General features: G+C 42.6%; 1 protein-coding gene across 1 annotated transcript in view; it reads left to right on the forward strand.

The window, feature by feature from the left end:
• The first annotated feature begins 17,804 nt into the window (after positions 1-17,804).
• The window catches only part of CTNNA1 (catenin alpha 1), a 185,380-nt gene continuing 184,904 nt past the window's right edge, over positions 17,805-18,280 (forward strand). The window contains exon 1 of the mRNA XM_081090774.1: positions 17,805-17,900. The gene's annotated coding sequence lies outside the window, so the exon portion shown is untranslated. The remainder of the gene's footprint in view (positions 17,901-18,280) is intronic.

The raw sequence follows: 18,280 nt of genomic DNA on the forward strand, positions 1-18,280 counted from the left end.
CAAATTGGCTGAGAAGACCAGTGGGTGTTCACCCACCCAATGACAACCCCCACACAGGCATTTTCCTGAGACAGGTGGGAGTGACATTTCTTTCATGGGCAGGACATGCAGACCCCCTGGCCAAACTGGTGTCTGTGGTTGCCTATCTTACTGGGTCCATCTGCCAGGACTGGGTGTGTGCCTGTCCCTTTCAGTGCTTAGGCCTCACTGACCACAGAGATAGGCCTTGACTCCCTATGACACTTGCTGGCAGATGCTTCACCGAGCATAGAATTTGGAGGTGGGAGTGGGAGAGGGCTTCCTGACTCTCAGGGAAGGTAACACTGAGGAAGTACTGCCAGGTCATTGAAGCCCATCCCCTCCCAGCCTGGGCAAAGTGAGGAGCTGTCTTTACCATTCAGAGGGATGTGGTGGCATGTGTGGGCACCTGCCTCACCTGTGTACCTATAAATACCACACCATGATTGTCTACTGCTTTTTTAAAAAACCCGTTACATTGTAAAGCCATTCACATTTAATGAAATGATGGTTCCTGTCAGCACACATTGAGCCCTTTTGCTATTATCTCATTGAATAATGTTATTTATACCCATATGTCAAAATGGAACTTGGCCAACAAGAATTACAGGATGCAGAAAATATGATGTCGACTGCTGCCAATCAGAAAAAAGTTAACATCAGAACAGTATTCGAAACAATACTTACTTTCTGCTGATCTACAGCCTCTCTTGGAAATTCTGTGATGGGCAGTGCTGCTGCTGCTATCCTATATGATAAAAGGCTAATATGCAAATCGACAGAACAGTGGAATTACCGGTAGTTACGATGCACACTAACCACCAAAGGGCAGATGCTCAACACAGGAGCTGCTCCCTGGTGGTCAGTGCACTCCCACAGGGGGGCGTACATTTCAGCCAGAAGCTAGGCTCACAGCTGGCAAGCACAGCAGCGGTGGCAGGTGCCTCTCCTGCCTCCGCAGCAGCGCTAAGGATGTCCAACTGATGGTTTAGGCCTGCTCCCCAAGGGCTCCTGGACTGCGAGAGGACTCAGGCCGCAGGCTGGACTGAGGGACCCCTCCCCCACCCCAAGTGCATGAAATTTCGTGCACCAGGCCTCTACTTGATAAATAATTCAGAAAAACTGGACCTTCATATTTTTTCTTTATCACTTCTATGATACTAGACTCCATACTTCATGTTGAACCAAGTGCACTTCTAAGAGGCTTAGGATGATGCCAGCATAGTCCAGAGTGTCTTCCTGTTGCCTAGGGCCTCTTTAGGCTGAGAAATAATGATGCTATGGGCACCAGTTACAACCAAGGGTTCTTTTTGTACTTGGTATTGTCTTGGGCCTATTGACTCCGCAGAGGTGGAGAAGCCCCCATCTGTGCCTTCAGAGAGCTGAAGGCTTATCCAATATTTTCAGTTTAAGGTTGGGGATCGGTTAGTTTCTATCCTCTGGTGGGTTCCTGGGTATCTGTTTTCTCCATTGAGAACCTCTGCTCAACATTATTTGACTGGTTAAGATCTTATCCCTTGCTCAGTCTGAGCTACACACACACACACACACACACACACACACACACACGTCATTTTTGGCACTCATGGGCAGAGTCAGCTGTTCCTTAGACAACCAAACCTATTATTCATAGCTTCCTTTACGTAGGTTCTAGCTTCACAATACCTCTTAAAATTTCCTCTCTTTTGCCTGGTTAACTCCTTGACTTAGCCACCACTTTGTCCAAGAAATCAAGCTGGGCTGGATGGCCCTGCTCCGAGTCCACACAGTAGTATAGTATAACTGCCTGGAAATGTGTCTATGGTTCTAGTAGGCTGCATGCTTTCTGCAGGCAGGATCTGTGTCTTGTATCCCTTGTGTCTAGTGCAGGGCCTGATGCTTGGTAGCTATTTGATAATTATGTGTTAAATGAATGGATGAATGAATGCATTCATAACTAATTTTTAGAATCCAAGCTTCATAGAGTCATCTGCAATCAGTTTATTCTGGAGAAACCGGTTTCCTTAAAAAGAAATGGATACTGCATATGTAGAGATAAGCATTTAGAGTGATCTACCCCAAAATGAAACAGTAATGACAGTAATGGTTAAAAACAATCTGGGGTAGTAGAATATAGGTGATTAATTTCTTCTTTTTACTTCTGTGTATTTCCTAACTTTTCGATGATGAGATATTTATAACAAAAGAAGTATATACCGAGGAGAGAACCAAGATGGCGGCATAGGTTAACGCCGGAGTTTGCTGCCTTGAACAACTACTTCAAAACTGAAACCAAAAAACGGAAGGGACATCACCCAGAACCACAGGAACGCTGGCTGAGTGGAAGTCCTACAACTAGGAGGAAAGAGAAACGCATACGGACACTCAGAGGAGGCGCAGTGCTGAAGTCAAAGTCTGAGGTGCGGAGTGCGCGGAGCGGGCTGGCGGCGGAGGGCGCGGTTGGCGTTTTCAATCGGGAGGGAGTCGCAGACTCTGAGCTCCAGATACAGGCGAGTCTTTAGGGACCCAGACTCAAACGGGAGAAGCGGGACTGCCTGGCTTCGGTCAGAGCGAGTGCAGCTTTCTCTCCGAGCTTTGCAGCGGGTGCTGGGACTCAGAGAGGCAGAGCTCCTGGGGGCAGGACTGAGAGCCGCCATAACTGCTCTCTCCGGCCCACCCTGTTGATCCTGTGCGAACCGCCCCGCCCAAGCCCTGCAAAGAGGCATTTGCCGGATAGCCTCAGGCAAATGCCAGATTAGCACCTCCCTAGAGGACAGAAGTTCTCTCACTGCTGACACAGCTGATTCTCATAGCCACTTGGCCTGGAGGTCAAACCCTCCCTGGAATTAGCTACAACAATCAAGATTTAACTATAAGACCACGAACAAAGACCACTAGGGGGTGCATCAAGGAAGCATAACAAAATGCGGAGACAAAGAAACAGGACAAAGTTGTCAATGGAAGATATAGAGTTCAGAACCACACTTTTAAGGTCTCTCAAGAACTGTTTAGAAGCCGCCGATAAACTTAATGAGATCTACAAGAAAACTAATGAGACCCTCGATCGTATATTGGGGAACCACCTAGAAATTAAGCATACACGGACTGAAATAACGAATATTATACAGACTCCCGACAACAGACCAGAGGAGCGCAAGAATCAAGTCAATGATTTGAAATGCGAGGAAGCAAAAAACACCCAACCGGAAAAGCAAAATGAAAAAAGAATCCAAAAATGCGAGGATAGTGTAAGGAGCCTCTGGGACAGCTTCAAGCGTACCAACATCAGAATTATAGGGGTGCCAGAAGATGAGAGAGAGCAAGATATTGAAAACCTATTTGAAGAAATAATGACAGAAAACTTCCCCCACCTGGTGAAAGAAATGGACTTACAGGTCCAAGAAGCGCGGAGAACCCCAAACAAAAGGAATCCAAAGAGGACCACACCAAGGCACATCATAATTAAAATGCCAAGAGCAAAAGACAAAGAGAGAATCTTAAAAGCAGCAAGAGAAAGAAACTCAGTTACCTACAAGGGAATACCCATACGACTGTCAGCTGATTTCTCAACAGAAACTTTGCAGGCCAGAAGGGAGTGGCAAGAAATATTCAAAGTGATGAATACCAAGAACCTACAACCAAGATTACTTTATCCAGCAAAGCTATCATTCAGAATTGAAGGTCAGATAAAGTGCTTCACAGATAAGGAAAAGCTAAAGGAGTTCATCACCACCAAACCAGCATTATATGAAATGCTGAAAGGTATCCTTTAAGAAGAGGAAGAAAAAGGTAAAGATACAAATTATGAACAACAAATATGCATCTATCAACAAGTGAATCTAAGAATCAAGTGAATAAATAATCTGATGAACAGAATGAACTGTTGATTATAATAGAATCAGGGACATAGAAAGGGAATGGACTGACTATTCTTGGGGGGGAAAGGGGTGTGGGAGATGCGGGAAGAGACTGGACAAAAATCGTGCACCTATGGATGAGGACAGTGGGTGGGGAGTGAGGGCGGAGGGTGGGGTGGGAACTGGGAGGAGGGGAGTTATGGGAGGGAAAAAAGAGGAACAAATGTAATAATCTGAACAATAAAGATTTAATTAAAAGAAAGAAAGAAAAAAAAAAGAAGTATATACCATGCACAATTATATAGCTGCCTTAAATTCTTTTTACAAATTTGCTTTAAATGCCTCTTCCCCTTCCCAAAAAATAAGTGATAAATAATGTTTATTAAGATTAGACTGTTGTCAGTCTGAGAAAGACAAGTATCCCATGATTTCACTTATATGTGAAATCTAATGAACAAAATAAACTGATGAACAAAAAAGTTTCAGAGGCACTGCAGCATGGAATAGACTGACATATATCAGAGGGCAGGGGGAGGGGGATGGGAAGAGATTAACCAATGAATTTATATGTATATATGCGTAGCCCATGGACAGACAATAGTGTGGGAAGGCCTGGGGAGGGGATGGGAGAAAGATGGAAGGAGTCAATGGTGGGGGGTGGGGGACATCTGCAATACTTTCAACAGTAAAGATAAATATAAAAGATATTATGCTGTTGTGACAGTATGGTCCTCTGAGAAACAGACACCAAGATGAGATTAGGCGTGCAGGAGGTTAATGGGGGAGCATCTGTGAAGGAAAAAGTGAGAGGGAGCTGGGGAAGATAATGAGAGTCTTCAACTAAGATGCAGGTTTAACAATCTAGAAAAGGAGATGAGCAATTAGGGATGATAGGGTAAGAAGAGCTTCAGACTGTAGTACAGTTCTGAAAAAGTCTCAGGCAGGCTGATTGGGAGCCCCTGAGCAAAGGTTGCCCCTCTGATGAAAGGATTAACAAAATGTGGTAAACATATATTATGAAATATTATTCAGCCTTAAAAGGAAGGGAATTCTGACATGTTACAAGATCTCTGAACCTTGAAAACATTATGCTATGCAAAATAAGCTGGTCACAAAAGGATAAACATTGTATGATTCCACCTAGAGTAATCAAATTCATAGAGATAGAAAGTAGAATGGTGGTTGCCAGGAGATGCGGGGAGGGGGGAATTGGAAGTTAATATTTAATGGGTATGGAGTTTCAGATAGGGAAAATGAAAATGTTCTGAAGAAGAATGGTGGTGATAGCTTCACAACAATGTGAATGTCCTTAGTGCCACTGAACTGTACAGTTAAAAATGGTTAAAATAGTAAACTTTATGTTATGTATATTTTATCACACACACAGAACATTTGCCCATCAGAGGAGTCCCGTGTTGGGCAGGAATGGTCCAACTCTGGTATTCCAGTTGTGCTTAATTATGGGCTGAGAGAAGCCAAGAGGAAGCATGGCCTTGGTATGGATGCTGTGATGAAACCCCAGGTGAGTGAACTCTGCTTGCTGTAACAGTTCTCTCAAAGGGAAATCTGTGCAGTGCCTCTGCATGGCTGCCTTAGCTGTGCAGTGCCTCTGGACTCAACCGTCTGTTTCAGCACCCAGCTCTGACACTTTCTGACTCTGAGACTATGGAAAAATGATTCAACTTCCCTGGGCCTTAATTTCTTTATCTAGAAAACAGGGATGTTGATGTTGGTAGCTACCTTATAGGGCATCACATAAATGAGTTGTAAAGTACTTAGAACATTGCCTGTCATAAAGTATACTGTTTGTAAGAGTTTGCTAGTATCATCATGAAGCATATTTTTTTTCAGGTAGGCACCATGATAATGCTTCACAGAGACTACTTCAAAAGAGCCTCCCAACAACCCTAAGAGTCAGGTAATAATCTCTCCATTTAGAGATGGGGAAACTGAGGCTTGGTGAGACCACACAGTCAGTAAGAAGTCAAGTCACAGGTGGCCCAATGGGAGAGTCCAGGTCAGCTGCTAGGCAATGCTGCATTCTGATCAGCCCTTTGCCTGTGGTGCTGACTCTGGCTTCATTGTAAGATAAGGATTCCCTCCTGACCCTTGTCTTCAAGGATGGCATTTTCATCGTCATCATTGTAAAAAATGCCATCATCTTCATCAGCATTATCCAAAGGGACTTTATTGAAAGCATCTAATTACACATTCTGCTGTTCTGTATTTTAGACAATAATGATTATATTTCTAGGAGCTTAGTAAGTAAGGCTTGGATGAGCATGTTAAGGTCTCCCAAATAGCAGAATAAAGGCAAAGCTAAAGAGCAATTCACTCCTAGTGGTGTCTCCTCGGGCAGGCTGCTGGACGTCTGTGAGCCTCACTGGTTGGATGAAACCTACTTTCCTTCCCCCCAGACGCTAGTGAGACAAGGTTTGAGGATGTGCCTGGTGGAGTGGGAAGGACTGTACAAACTTTAGCTGGCACTTCTCCCAGACCTCCTTGATTGATCCTGCCAGAGGTGATAGGAAGAATACTCCTGTACTTCTCACCCATGAATTAACAGTTATTGCCCACTTGGAAGTACATGGATGGTGAGAAACAAGGTCTTCTTGGCCATAACCACTCACTTTTCTTCTTAGTTATCAGAATTCAATAGGGTATTATTTTCCTGGTTTGACCCATATGAAGGAGCTGCCTCTCTGTAGTTCTAGATTTATGACAACCCCGCCTACCACTTCCATAAAAATGCCATAGTTTCCTAATCCATCTTTCTCTGAACCATATTTTTCTATCTAGTCAATCAACAAACATTGTTTTTCAAATTCATGACTCCTGCCATCCTGGGCTGGGTTGTGGGCGGTAGGGAGGCAGTAAAAGGGTGGCCAATGTCTTTTGCTAAACTGGTTGTTGATCAACCCAGAAAATCTCAAAAAAGATTTCACTGAGGGCATGAAGCAAATTTTCCATAGGATCTTTTCTGTTAGATAAAGTGTGGCATGTTGTGGGGCCTCAGCCCAGTTTCCTCTCTGTGTCCAGAGAAGTTTCTAATATTCCATGCGGCCTGGTTATTCTCCTGCTTGACACTGTTTAGCAGTTCCTTGCTGTCCCCAGAATGAAGTTCAAAAGAATTTATTAGCATGGCATGATTCTAATCCTCGTCACTTCTCCATTCTCTTTTATCTTCTTGTTCCTTTCTATAACCCAGCCGTACTGAACACCTTGCTTTTCCCCAGAATTCACTATGTTCTGTTGCCCCCATGCCTTTGCACAAGCTGTTTCCTTGCTCTGGAATGCCTTCCCTTCCCCTCCAAATCCCCTACGCCTGGCTAACTCCTTGTCTTTCAGGCCTTTTCTGACCCACAGAGAGGGAGCTTGAGCTCAGTAGGCCCATACCACTCTTCCCCTCCTGTCTGTCTGTCTGTCTGTCTGTCTGTCTGTCTATCTATCTATCTATCTATCTATCTATCTATCTATCTATCTATCTAAGCTTTATTGAGGAATAACTGAAAAAACTTCCTATCCTTTTTTAAAAACTTATTTAACTACTTACCTGCAGCTCATCCCTCAGGCCTCCTGAGTCCTCCCAGACTATACCAGGCTTCCCTCTTACACATTCTCACATTATTTTCCATTCATAGTTCATATCACAAAGGATAATGACAGGTCTGGGAGAGTATTTAATTAACGCCCGTCTCCTCTACTAATCTGTAAACACCATGGGGGTATGTGCCTTGTCTGTTTAGCTCACCAGTGCATCCCAAGAGCTTGGCACATAAATATTTACTAAATGAATGAATGAATGAATTCCTCCCATAACACATGGAGATTACTTCCAGCATAGCACTTAGCTCATTATTTTGTAAGAGCCTACATACTTCTCTGTCTCTCTCCAGCTGTCTTGTAAGCTCCTTGAGGGGAAGAATGATGTTTTGCCCATCATGATTTCCCAGAGCTTGGCACACTGCCTGGCAATTAGGCACTCAATATTTTTGAATAGATGAATAAATGAATGAATGAATGGCAAGCACTCACTCACATTCCCTTATACTTCATTCCTAATACAGCAAAGTAACCTTTTAAAAATGCAAATAAGATCATGTTAACTCCACTGTTTAATCCCCCAGGGGTTTCCCATTGTCTTAAAGGACATCCCAAACTCCGTACTACCTACATACTTTTCTGACCTCATCAAGTACTATTGTTTTCCTCATTTACTACCTCTCAGCACACTGGCCTTTCTTCTGTTCTTTATTCCTACCCTAGGGACTTTTCACTTGTTATTTCCTGCTCTGGGATATTCTGCCCCATCACAGAGCTTGTTCTAGTCATTCAAGTCTCAGCTCAAACATCACCTTTTCAGTGAAGTCATTCTTTACCCCTCTACCTATATGATCATGCCTCCTTCCTATCACTCTTAGCACTTATGCCTATTTGAAATCATATTGTTCATTTAATTTTTTCTTACTGTCTTCCTCTCTCTAGAATGTAAATTTCATGAGGGCTGCTCACTACTGCATTGCTAGAGTCTAATACAATAAATGTCACATAGTAGGTGCTCAAAAATATTGGTCGAATGAGCAAATAAATGGATGAATGAATGAATATGACAATAGCCTTCTGTGATGGATGGGCTGGTCTTGCCAGACTCACAGGCAAACAGAAGAACGATTTATTGTGATTAAATAAATTAAGAAACAGGACTGCTCAGAACTAATGGAAGGAGCCAGGACAGAATATGCTGCCAAATTCCACTGTGAGCTCATGGAGTCCAGGAGTCCCAGAGCCTATTCAGCTCTGACTCCAGTCAACCCAGAATCAAATTCACCCTGGGTAAACCCGAAACAAAGATGGCCCCAGCTTTTCTTCTTTCCACTTTTTCTTCTGTATTCAGAATGCCCATATGGGAATGTAAGGGGCATGCAAAGATTCCTGAATGATGTATCTCTCTGCTGTGTTCCAACAGGTTGTCTTTTTCTCAAAGTTTCTTGGAATTTAGAAAAATTGTTATGCAACAGAAGCAATCAATGGAGACAAATAATTCATTTACCAATACATCTGAGATCTAAAGGGTATTAATGAAATTAAGTTTATATTACAATGTAACAATGATTTTGATAGCACTTTCCATATGCCTACAAAAATCTAAAAATGCCAGACAAAAAGGGAATTTTTAGAATGGTGAATACAAACAATCAAGTTTCCATAATAAAGCCTACTGATACTTGAAAGAGACGAATAAAGCACAATCCCGTTCCTCCAGCTTCCTCCCCTTTTAAAAATATTTCTTTTTAGATATAATTTTGCTTGGCTGCCACAGTGTAACTTTTTTCCTTTTAGGTTCTCTTACTCCGTTGTTATCAACAAAAATATGAGCGTAAAAGGGTGGGAAGTGTTTGTTTTTGTGTACATATCTTTGATCATATGAGAGAGGAAAGAATCATGAACACCTACTGCTTATTGGTTTTAAGAACTAAATGTTGATTTCATTTTCTGTAGGGAAGAAGAATAACCTGAATAAAGAAACCCTTACACAGTTTTCATAAGTGTCAAGTGCTTGAGTTGGGTTCTTCTTTTTTTTTTTTTAATTGATTTCAGAGAGGAAGGGAGAGGGGAAGAGAGAGAGAAACATCAATGATGAGAGAGAATCATTGATTGGCTGCCTCCTACACGCCCCACACTGGGGATTGAGCTCACAACCCAGGCATGTGCCCTGACCAGGAATTGAAGAGTGACCTCCTGGTTCATAGGTTGACGCTCAACCACTGAGCCACGCAGGATGGAATAAGTTAGGTTCTTTTTTTTTTTTTTAATATATTTTATTGATTTTTCACAGAGAGGAAAGGAGAGGGATAGAGAGTTAGAAACATCGATGAGAGAGAAACATTGATCAGCTGCCTCCTGCACACCCCCCACTGGGGATGTGCCCGCAACCAAGGTACATGCCCTTGGCCAGAATCGAACCTGGGACCTTTCAGTCCACAGGCCAATGCTCTATCCACTAAGCCAAACCGGTTAGGGCAAGTTAGGTTCTTTTATTTAAAATTTAACTCACTGGTTAAAACCAACAGCATTCTCTATTAGAAGAGGCCTGGAAGGGAAATAAGCCCCTCTCCATTCCTACTCCTACCTCCATGCCAAAAGCTCCCAACTAACCCCTTGTCAAACTACTTAAAGCTGTGCAAACAGACATAATGTATACAGCATAAATCAGACATTTAAATAACCTCAGTCATGGTATAGTTTTGACATGGAAACTATTTTAAATGTGGCTTTTTCAACAAAGATTTTCAGAAAGCCATTGATATTTCAGAGGCTAAGTCGAGGTGGTGAAGAGCCTGGTTCTGAATTCTGGCAGATCTAGGTTCCAGCACTGCCACAAACTCCCAGTGTGACCCGATCCTGTTTTCGAGTTTACAGGATGAGGAATGCAATAGTAACTACCTTAGGATTGGTAAAAGGCTTGGATAAAATGTATAGCTCTTAGCACAGAGCTGGCATGTACCAAAGACTTGATAAATATGAGCTATTATTATTTGAGTGTTAAAATAATATTGTATGAGCAAGTGAATTAATGAATGAGTGTTAAGTATATTTTACTTTGTTTTCAGGCTCAAGCTTAGAGTAGGTATCAGTGATTCTCAACTCTGGATGCACATTAGGATCACCCAGGGATGCTAAGATTTTAAAAATTCGTTGTCCCTAACCTAGAGCATTGCCCCAGTACTCCAAGGTTGTGTGTTCAATCCCCACATAGGACACATACAAGAATCAACCAATGGCCCTAGCTGGTTTGGCTTAGTGGATAGAGCTTTGGCCTGTGGACTGAAGGGTCCTGGGTTCGATTCCAGTCAAGGGCACATGCCTGGGTTGTGGGCTTGATCCCCAGTAGAGGGCCTGCAGGAGGTAATCAATGATTCTCTCACATTGTTGATGTTTGTATCACTCTCTTCCCTCTCCCTTCCTCTCTGAAGTCAATAAAAATATATTTAAAAAAAAACTACTGAAGATTGCACATAAAATTTCTTAAAAAATATCAATGAATGAATGCATAAATAAGTGGAACAAAAGAAATCGATGTATTTCTCTCTCCTTCTCCCTTCCTCTCTTTTTAAAGTCAATAAATTTTTTAAAATATCTAGTCCCTACTTAACAACAATTGAAAGGAACCTCTGGGGGTGGTCTCTGTATATCATATTTTAACTAGAGGCTCAGTGCATGAAATTTGTGCATGGGTAGGGTCCCTAGGTCTGGCTGGCAATCAGGGCCGATCAGGGCCTTCCTTCATTCCGCGCCACCCCCTGGTGGTCAGCGCACATCATAGTGAGCAGTCGAACTCCTGAGAGGACACTTTGCATATTAGCCTTTCATATATATATTAGTGCACAGGTAAGGTCCCTAGCCCTGGCCAGTGATCGAAGCACAAGCGTTTGGTGTGGAAGGGCAGGTCCCAGCTGACCTCTGGGCCCTGGGCAGCACCTGGGCCCCTGAACCCCCATGTGTCCCACTCCGCCTGAGTTCCCACACGGAGATGCAGTAAGCACAGCTGGATGCCACAGGATGGGGTGCAGCATGGGCCTCTGGGCCACCCAGTGGTGCCGCACAGAAGCGGGGTGGGCAGTGTGCTCTCTCCCAGCTGGCCTTGCAGACTGGCTCCTGTGCAAACCCACAGGGAGCCTGACTGGCCCCTGCGGTCTCAGCGGCTGTGGCCTGGCTCACCCAGAAGATGCTGTGTGGGTGTGGGGTGAGACTTCCTCAGTGCATGAGCCCTGATGTCCTGGGGGAGGGTAATGGGGAATGAGAGCAAGCTTGGTGGACACCCTGCATTCTCACCACATCTCCATCCCCGTTACCCCAGCCCCCAGGTAGCCGGTGAGAGGTTGCAGCGATGCTCGTCATGTTCCGCACTACCCCCTGGTGGTCAGTGCACATCATAGCGAGTGATTGAACTCCCGGTCTCCTGGTTGAACGACTGCCCGAGGAGACAGTTTGCATATTAGGCTTTTATTATATAGGATAAGCTCTCATGGTGATTCTAATGTGCTGTCAGAGTTGTGCATTACTGAGCTACACAGAAATGAGGAAAATACCCTAATGATAGCTAAGCTAATAAGTAAAACTACCAGGATGGACAGGCTTTACTGCCTTCCCCCCAACCCATCAGAAAGTAACTGAAAGGCAACCAGGGTCACTGGGCATCCAATTGCTTTTGACTACGATGTGGTCCCACTCTGGTTTATTGACTCTTGTCCAAATCTGACCTTCTTTGTTGGCTTTTCCCAGGCTAAGACAAGAGTTTCTTTGATTTCTTCTTTGGAACTTAATGGGAGAAGGGATGGATGCTCATCATTTCATGGTCACAACAAGAGGTAAAAATTTTCCAATTTTTCATACTAAAGCTTCCAAGTCAGTTCTCATCTTCTTCATTCTTGGATCTTCACTCATTTTGATTCTACCTTCCAGAAGAAATGTGGAGTGACTCAAATGAGGTCACATTCAGAAGAGTGCTTTGTAAACGGTAAAGCTATTTAACAACACAATGTATATAAATAATAATGAAGCCCTCATAATGTAGAGAATATCTAATATTCATCTTTATTGCATTTTGACATTGTGTTATTTTTTAGAATACTACATAAAATCTTGCCGATTTACTTTTTTAGATTTTTTTCCTCCCCCTTGACATTCTTGGTGCAGCTTATCTCTCGTGATTATGTGCACTATGTTCAGTAACCTGAAGTAAATTGAAACCTGAAGTTTCAACCCAGATGTCATCAGTTGATATTAGTGACTAAGTCCTTGGTTTCAATGACATGTTTTTTCCTCCTATATCCATGGCCATTTATTCTTTCTGCAAATAGTTTTAAAGTACATTTTATGTTCTAGGCATTGTATTAAGTTATAGGAGCAGAGAAGTGAAAAAGTAGGACAAAATTCCTGTCTTCTTGGAGCTTATGGTCTAATGTAGGAGACAGAAAGTAAACCAGTAGGCAAACAAGACGATTCTAAAAAGGGATGAATGCTATAAAGATTAGAAATGCAGTAATGTGGTGGACAATTACTGGGATGTGGGGGAGTGTGGTCAGGGAAGGCCTCTCTGACCAGGTAGTATCAAAACTGGCCCTGAGGAATGAGAAATGGTGTGGAGTGACAAACAGGCAGAGCACAGAAGATTTTTAGGGCAGTGTTATTACACATTTGTCCCAACTGGTTGATGTACAAGAATGAACATAAACTATGGACTTTGGGCGATTATGGTGTGTCAATAGGTTCATCAGTTTTAACAAATGTACTACTCTGGTGGGGGATGGTAATGGGGGAGGCCATGCATGTGTGGGGACATGGGTTATATGGGAGATCTCTGTATCTTCTTCTCAATTTTTCTCTAAAAAAAAAATCTTTAAGATGGCTTATAGGTTGGAAAAAACCCCAATATAAATAGTCTTAAAAAATCCAATATATAAGACGTTAAGTGAAATATTTAATTAAAAAAAACAGAGTAAGAAGGAGGCAAGCTGAAGAGTTAGGGCAAAATGATTTTCAAGTAGTAGGTACAGTAAATGCAAAGACCCTAACTGTGGGAAAGGATTTGGTGCATTTTAGGAAAGGAGATGAGGGATCTGGGTTGCAGAGGGGAATTCAGTCTCCTGTTCTGGCTCCTCTTCTTGGATGTTGGTCCTTGGCTCCACCTCTTCTTGCTGTATATTCCCCAGGTGCCGGTGACTCCCACAATTCTAGCTCCACTGAGGTCTTTCCTGAGATCAGATCTGGACATACCCGTCTACAGGCCATCTCCTCTTAGAGGTTTGGTAGGCACTAAAACTAAGCATGACCAAAAATAGCCCTCTGTCTACATTATTTTCCACCCTCCACCCCTATGCGCTTTACCTCCAGGGCTCTCCATCTGGGTAAATGGCACCACTATTTCCTCAGCTGATCAAGTCTGAAACTTTTATATCCAATCCACTTGTAAGGCTGAGGATCCTCTGTCCTTTTGCATAGCTTCCAAATCTACCTGCTTTTTTCCCATCCCATAACACTTAATATATTATATGCTATTCTATATACAGTAAACCTAAAAGTCCCTCTATCCCCTCCTGCATTTAACCACTGTCATACTTAGCTGAGTATCCTTACAGACATGTAACTATTCATTCAACTGAGAATCTGTTACCTGCCAGGCACAGTTCCAGGTGCTGGAATCACAACAGTGAACAGAAGAGAAAAATATCTGCTTTAATGATACTATATTCCATTGGGGAAAACAGCAATAAATACATAAATAAATAAATAAATAAATAAATAAGCATATAATGTATTAGGTGATGACAAAAGCTATGAAGTACAGTAGGGTAAAGAAACACAATGAGAAGGGAAGGAAGGGAAGTTGGTGCTAGTATTATTTTACAAAGGTGGTAAGGGAAAGCCTTTAGGACAAGGTGACATTTGAGCAGAAATCTGAAGGAAGCCATGGAGTGAACTAAGGGGAAAAATGTACAAGAGGGAGAAGACCATTTCAAGCAGAGGGAACTGGAAATGTAAAGGCCCTGAGGCAGGAAAGTGCTTGATGTGTCATGGGAATGTCTAGGACCCCAGTGTGGATTAGAGTGGAAAGATGGAGGGAAAAGCCAAAGTTGGGTCTGAGTTGCTGGGAAAGATAATATAAATTTTATTCAGAGTGAGATGGGAAGAACTGGAGGTTTTGAACAGATGATATGTTTTAAATGGCTCAGCTGCTATGAGAGAAAAGCATTAAAACAAATATGTATTCATTGTTTAAACATAAAAGGAATATTATGTGTATTGCTTTACAATCTGTTTTTCAAAGTGAATTAAAAAAAACCAAAATATGGTCATGTTATTTCTTTGTTTAAAATTCTTTGTGGTTTTCCCTCACAATGAAGTTTAAAGCCTTATAAAAAACCCTGTCTAGTCTGGCCTCTGCCTACCTCACCAGCTCCTGAATTACAGAACTTCTTTTCCTGGGACTCAGGGCCTTCAAATGTGCTTGTTTAGAATAGAACCCTTTCCTTCCCTCCCTAATCACCTTGTCAATGCCTTTTCTAGATCCCATTTACTATTTTTTTCATTCATTTAACTAATATTGATTGAGAGACCTGCTAATGTGCCAGGCACTATTCTAGGCACCAGGGACATAGTACTGAACAAAACAAACAAGAATTCTAGCTCTTATGGGGCTTAAATTCTAGTGGGACAAAGACAGGAGAACACAATAAATTAAAAATATGAAATATACATATTCAGATATATGTATATATATGACTATTCTATATAATAATCCTATATAATAAAAGCCTAATATGCTAAGTGTCTGTTCATCTATTCAATCAAAGTGTAATATGCTAATGATATGCTAAGGCTGCTCAACTGCTCGCTATGATGTGTACTGACCACCAGGGGGCAGACGCTCCAACTGGTAGATTAGCTTGCTGCTGGTGTCTGGCTGAAGGGTGGGGTCCCTTGGCCTGGCCTGCACCCTCTTGCAATCCAGGACCCCTTGGGGGATGTTGGAGAGCCAGTTTTGGCCTGATCCCGCAGGCCAGGCTGAGGAACCCCATTGGTGCATGAATTTGTACACCTGGCCTCTAGTAAATATACATAATGACTTTATATGTCAGGTGGTGATACACCCTAAGGAGGATATAAAGCAAGTAAGGAGGGATGGGATGTGGGGGGAATGGGTTACAATTCTACATAGGGTGGCTAAGAGAAAGCCTCACCATGAGAAAGCGACAGCTGAGCAAAGACCTGGGGGAGGTGAGAGAGTGAGTCAGGCAGCTATTTGGAGGAGAGCATTCCAGGCAGAAAGTAAAGGCTCTAAGTAAGAGTCTGCCTGCTGTGTTCCAGGAATAGTAAAGAGGCCAGTGTGTCAGAGGAGTGTGTAGGGGGCAGGTGAGTTCTGGAGGCCCTTATAAGGACCTTGCCATTTACTAAGTGAGACAGGAGTCATTGGAGGGTTTGGGCAGAGTAGGAGTGACATGTTCTGATTTCCATTTTAATAGGATCTCCCCAGTCATTGAATTGAGATTAGACCGAGGGAAGCAAGGGCAGAAGTGGGGAGACCAGTTAGTAGGTTCCTGTGAAATTCAAGCTAAATGATGGATATTGGATTGATTCAGGATGGTAACCGCAGAGATGGTAAAAAGTTGGTGGATTCTAAATATATTTTGAAGGTAGAAGCCCAGAATGTCCTGAGAAATCAGACATGAAATGTGTGAGAGAAAGAAAACTTTGGATAACTCAAAAGTTTTTGGCCTAAACAAGTAGAAAAACTGAGTTGCCATTTAATGAAATAAGGAAATTGTGGGATTAGCAAGTTTAAACAGAGATCAGGAAATCAGTTTTGGACATATAGACACACCAAGTGTGAGATGCCTAGATGCCTACTGGATATCCAAGTGGGAGGGACCCAGTCAGGAGCTGGATATGGGAGTTCAGAATTCAGGGGAAAGGTTCAGGTTGAGATAGAAACATGAGATACAGACTGGATGAGATGGCAGACAGACACGGTTGCTGGCAGACAGAAAAAGAGGTCCAGGGGTGGAGCGTGGGACACTCTAACAGCAGTATTTAAACTTTTTGATCTCAAGATCCTTTAATACTCTTAAAAATTTTAGAGGATCTTAAAGAGCTTTTGTTAATGTGAGTTTATCAATGTTTACTGTATTATTACATGTTATCATACAACATTTTAAAAAGAAAAATAATGTTTTATAAAAGAAAATAAAATTGAGGGATGTCATTGTTTTGCATTTTTGTGAATCTCTTTAATGTCTCATTTAGTGAAAAGGTAGCTGGGTTCTTATATTTGCTTCTGCATTTCATGAGATGCGGTATCATATATCATGTAGCTTGTGGAACACTCAAATGTGTACCATGAAAGATTGGGAGTGAAAAAGGCAACTGGTATTTTAATATTTTTACAAAAATAGTTTTTACCTTACTACCCCCTGAAAAGATCTCAGGAGTCCTCAGATTGCACTTTGAGAACTGCTGCTCTACCATGTGCAGGTTGGGAGGATTAAGGAGACTAAGAAGTTGCAGTGAGGGAGGTTGGGGGGAAATCAGAATAGCCTGGTGCCTTGGAGGCCCAGTGAAGACAGCATTTCAAGGAGGAGAGTGATCAAATGAAGTCAACCATGGACAGAGACTGACCACTAGATTTGGCATCATGGAGGTTATCAGGGATCTTGATAAAAGCAGTTTTGATGGAGGAGATGAGTATTAACATCTAAATGGAGTGGGTCAGAGCATAAAGGTCACTTCCTTATGTCACTGAACCCTAGATTAGGTTAAGCCCCCCTCCCCAAATCTACTTGCATCTCTCCCCTATCTCCACTTTGACCTTCTTATTTTTTTTAAAATATATTTTATTGATTTTTTTACAGAGAGGAAGGGGGAGGGATAGAGAGCTAGAAACATCGCTGAGAGAGAAAGATCGATCAGCTGCCTCCTGCACACTCCCTACTGGGGATGTGCCCGAAACCCAGGTACATGCCCTTGACTGGAATTGAACCTGGGACCCTTGATCCGCAGGCTGACGCTCTATCCACTGAGCCAAACCAGTTAGGGCGTTGACATTCTTTTTTAGTTTATCAGGGATCAAGTCATTTTTATTCACTGCTGCTTCCCCAGCAGGTAGCAAGTGCCTGGGACCTATCAAGTCTTTCCTAGTAAGCTTTTCAAGTTTCTCAGAGGTAGGGAACTGACTCCCCTTAGCTGGGGTATACTGCAAGTCTCTCATCGTATTCTTTCTGCTACCTGACCCTTCTTTTCACCAAATAAACCTTGTACTTTCATATCTAGGGACTGTCTTAGTCCATTCGTGTTGCTATAACAAAAATACCACAGACTGGATAGTTTAAGAACAGAAACTTACTTATTTATTTTTTTAAAATAAATTTTATTGATTTTTTTTTACAGAGAGGAAGAGAGAGCGACAGAGAGTCAGAAACACAGACGAGAGAAAAACATCAATCAGCGGCCTCCTGCACACCTCCCACTGGGGATGTGCCCGCAACCAAGGTACATGCCCCTGACTGGAATTGAACCTGGGACCTTTCAGTCCTCAGGCCGACGCTCTATCCACTGAGCCAAATCAGCCAGGGTCAGAAACTTATTGCTAACAATTCTGGAGGTTGGAAAGTCCAGCATGGTCATTTTTAAAAAATATATATTTTTATTGATTTCTGAGAGAAAGGGAGGAGAAACATCAGTGATAAGAGAGAGTAATTGACCAGCTGCCTTCTGCATGCTCCACTCTGGGAATCCAGCCCACAACCTGGGCATATATATGCCCTGATCAGGAATTGAACTGTGACCTCTTGGTTCATGGGTTGACACTCAACCAGCTGAGCCATGCCAGGCAGGCCAGCATGGTAATGTTTTGGTGAGAGCTTTCTTCC

The sequence above is a fragment of the Myotis nattereri genome (genome assembly GCF_964212035.1).
Source record: "Myotis nattereri genome assembly, chromosome: 5".
Taxonomy (NCBI): Eukaryota; Metazoa; Chordata; class Mammalia; order Chiroptera; family Vespertilionidae; genus Myotis; species Myotis nattereri.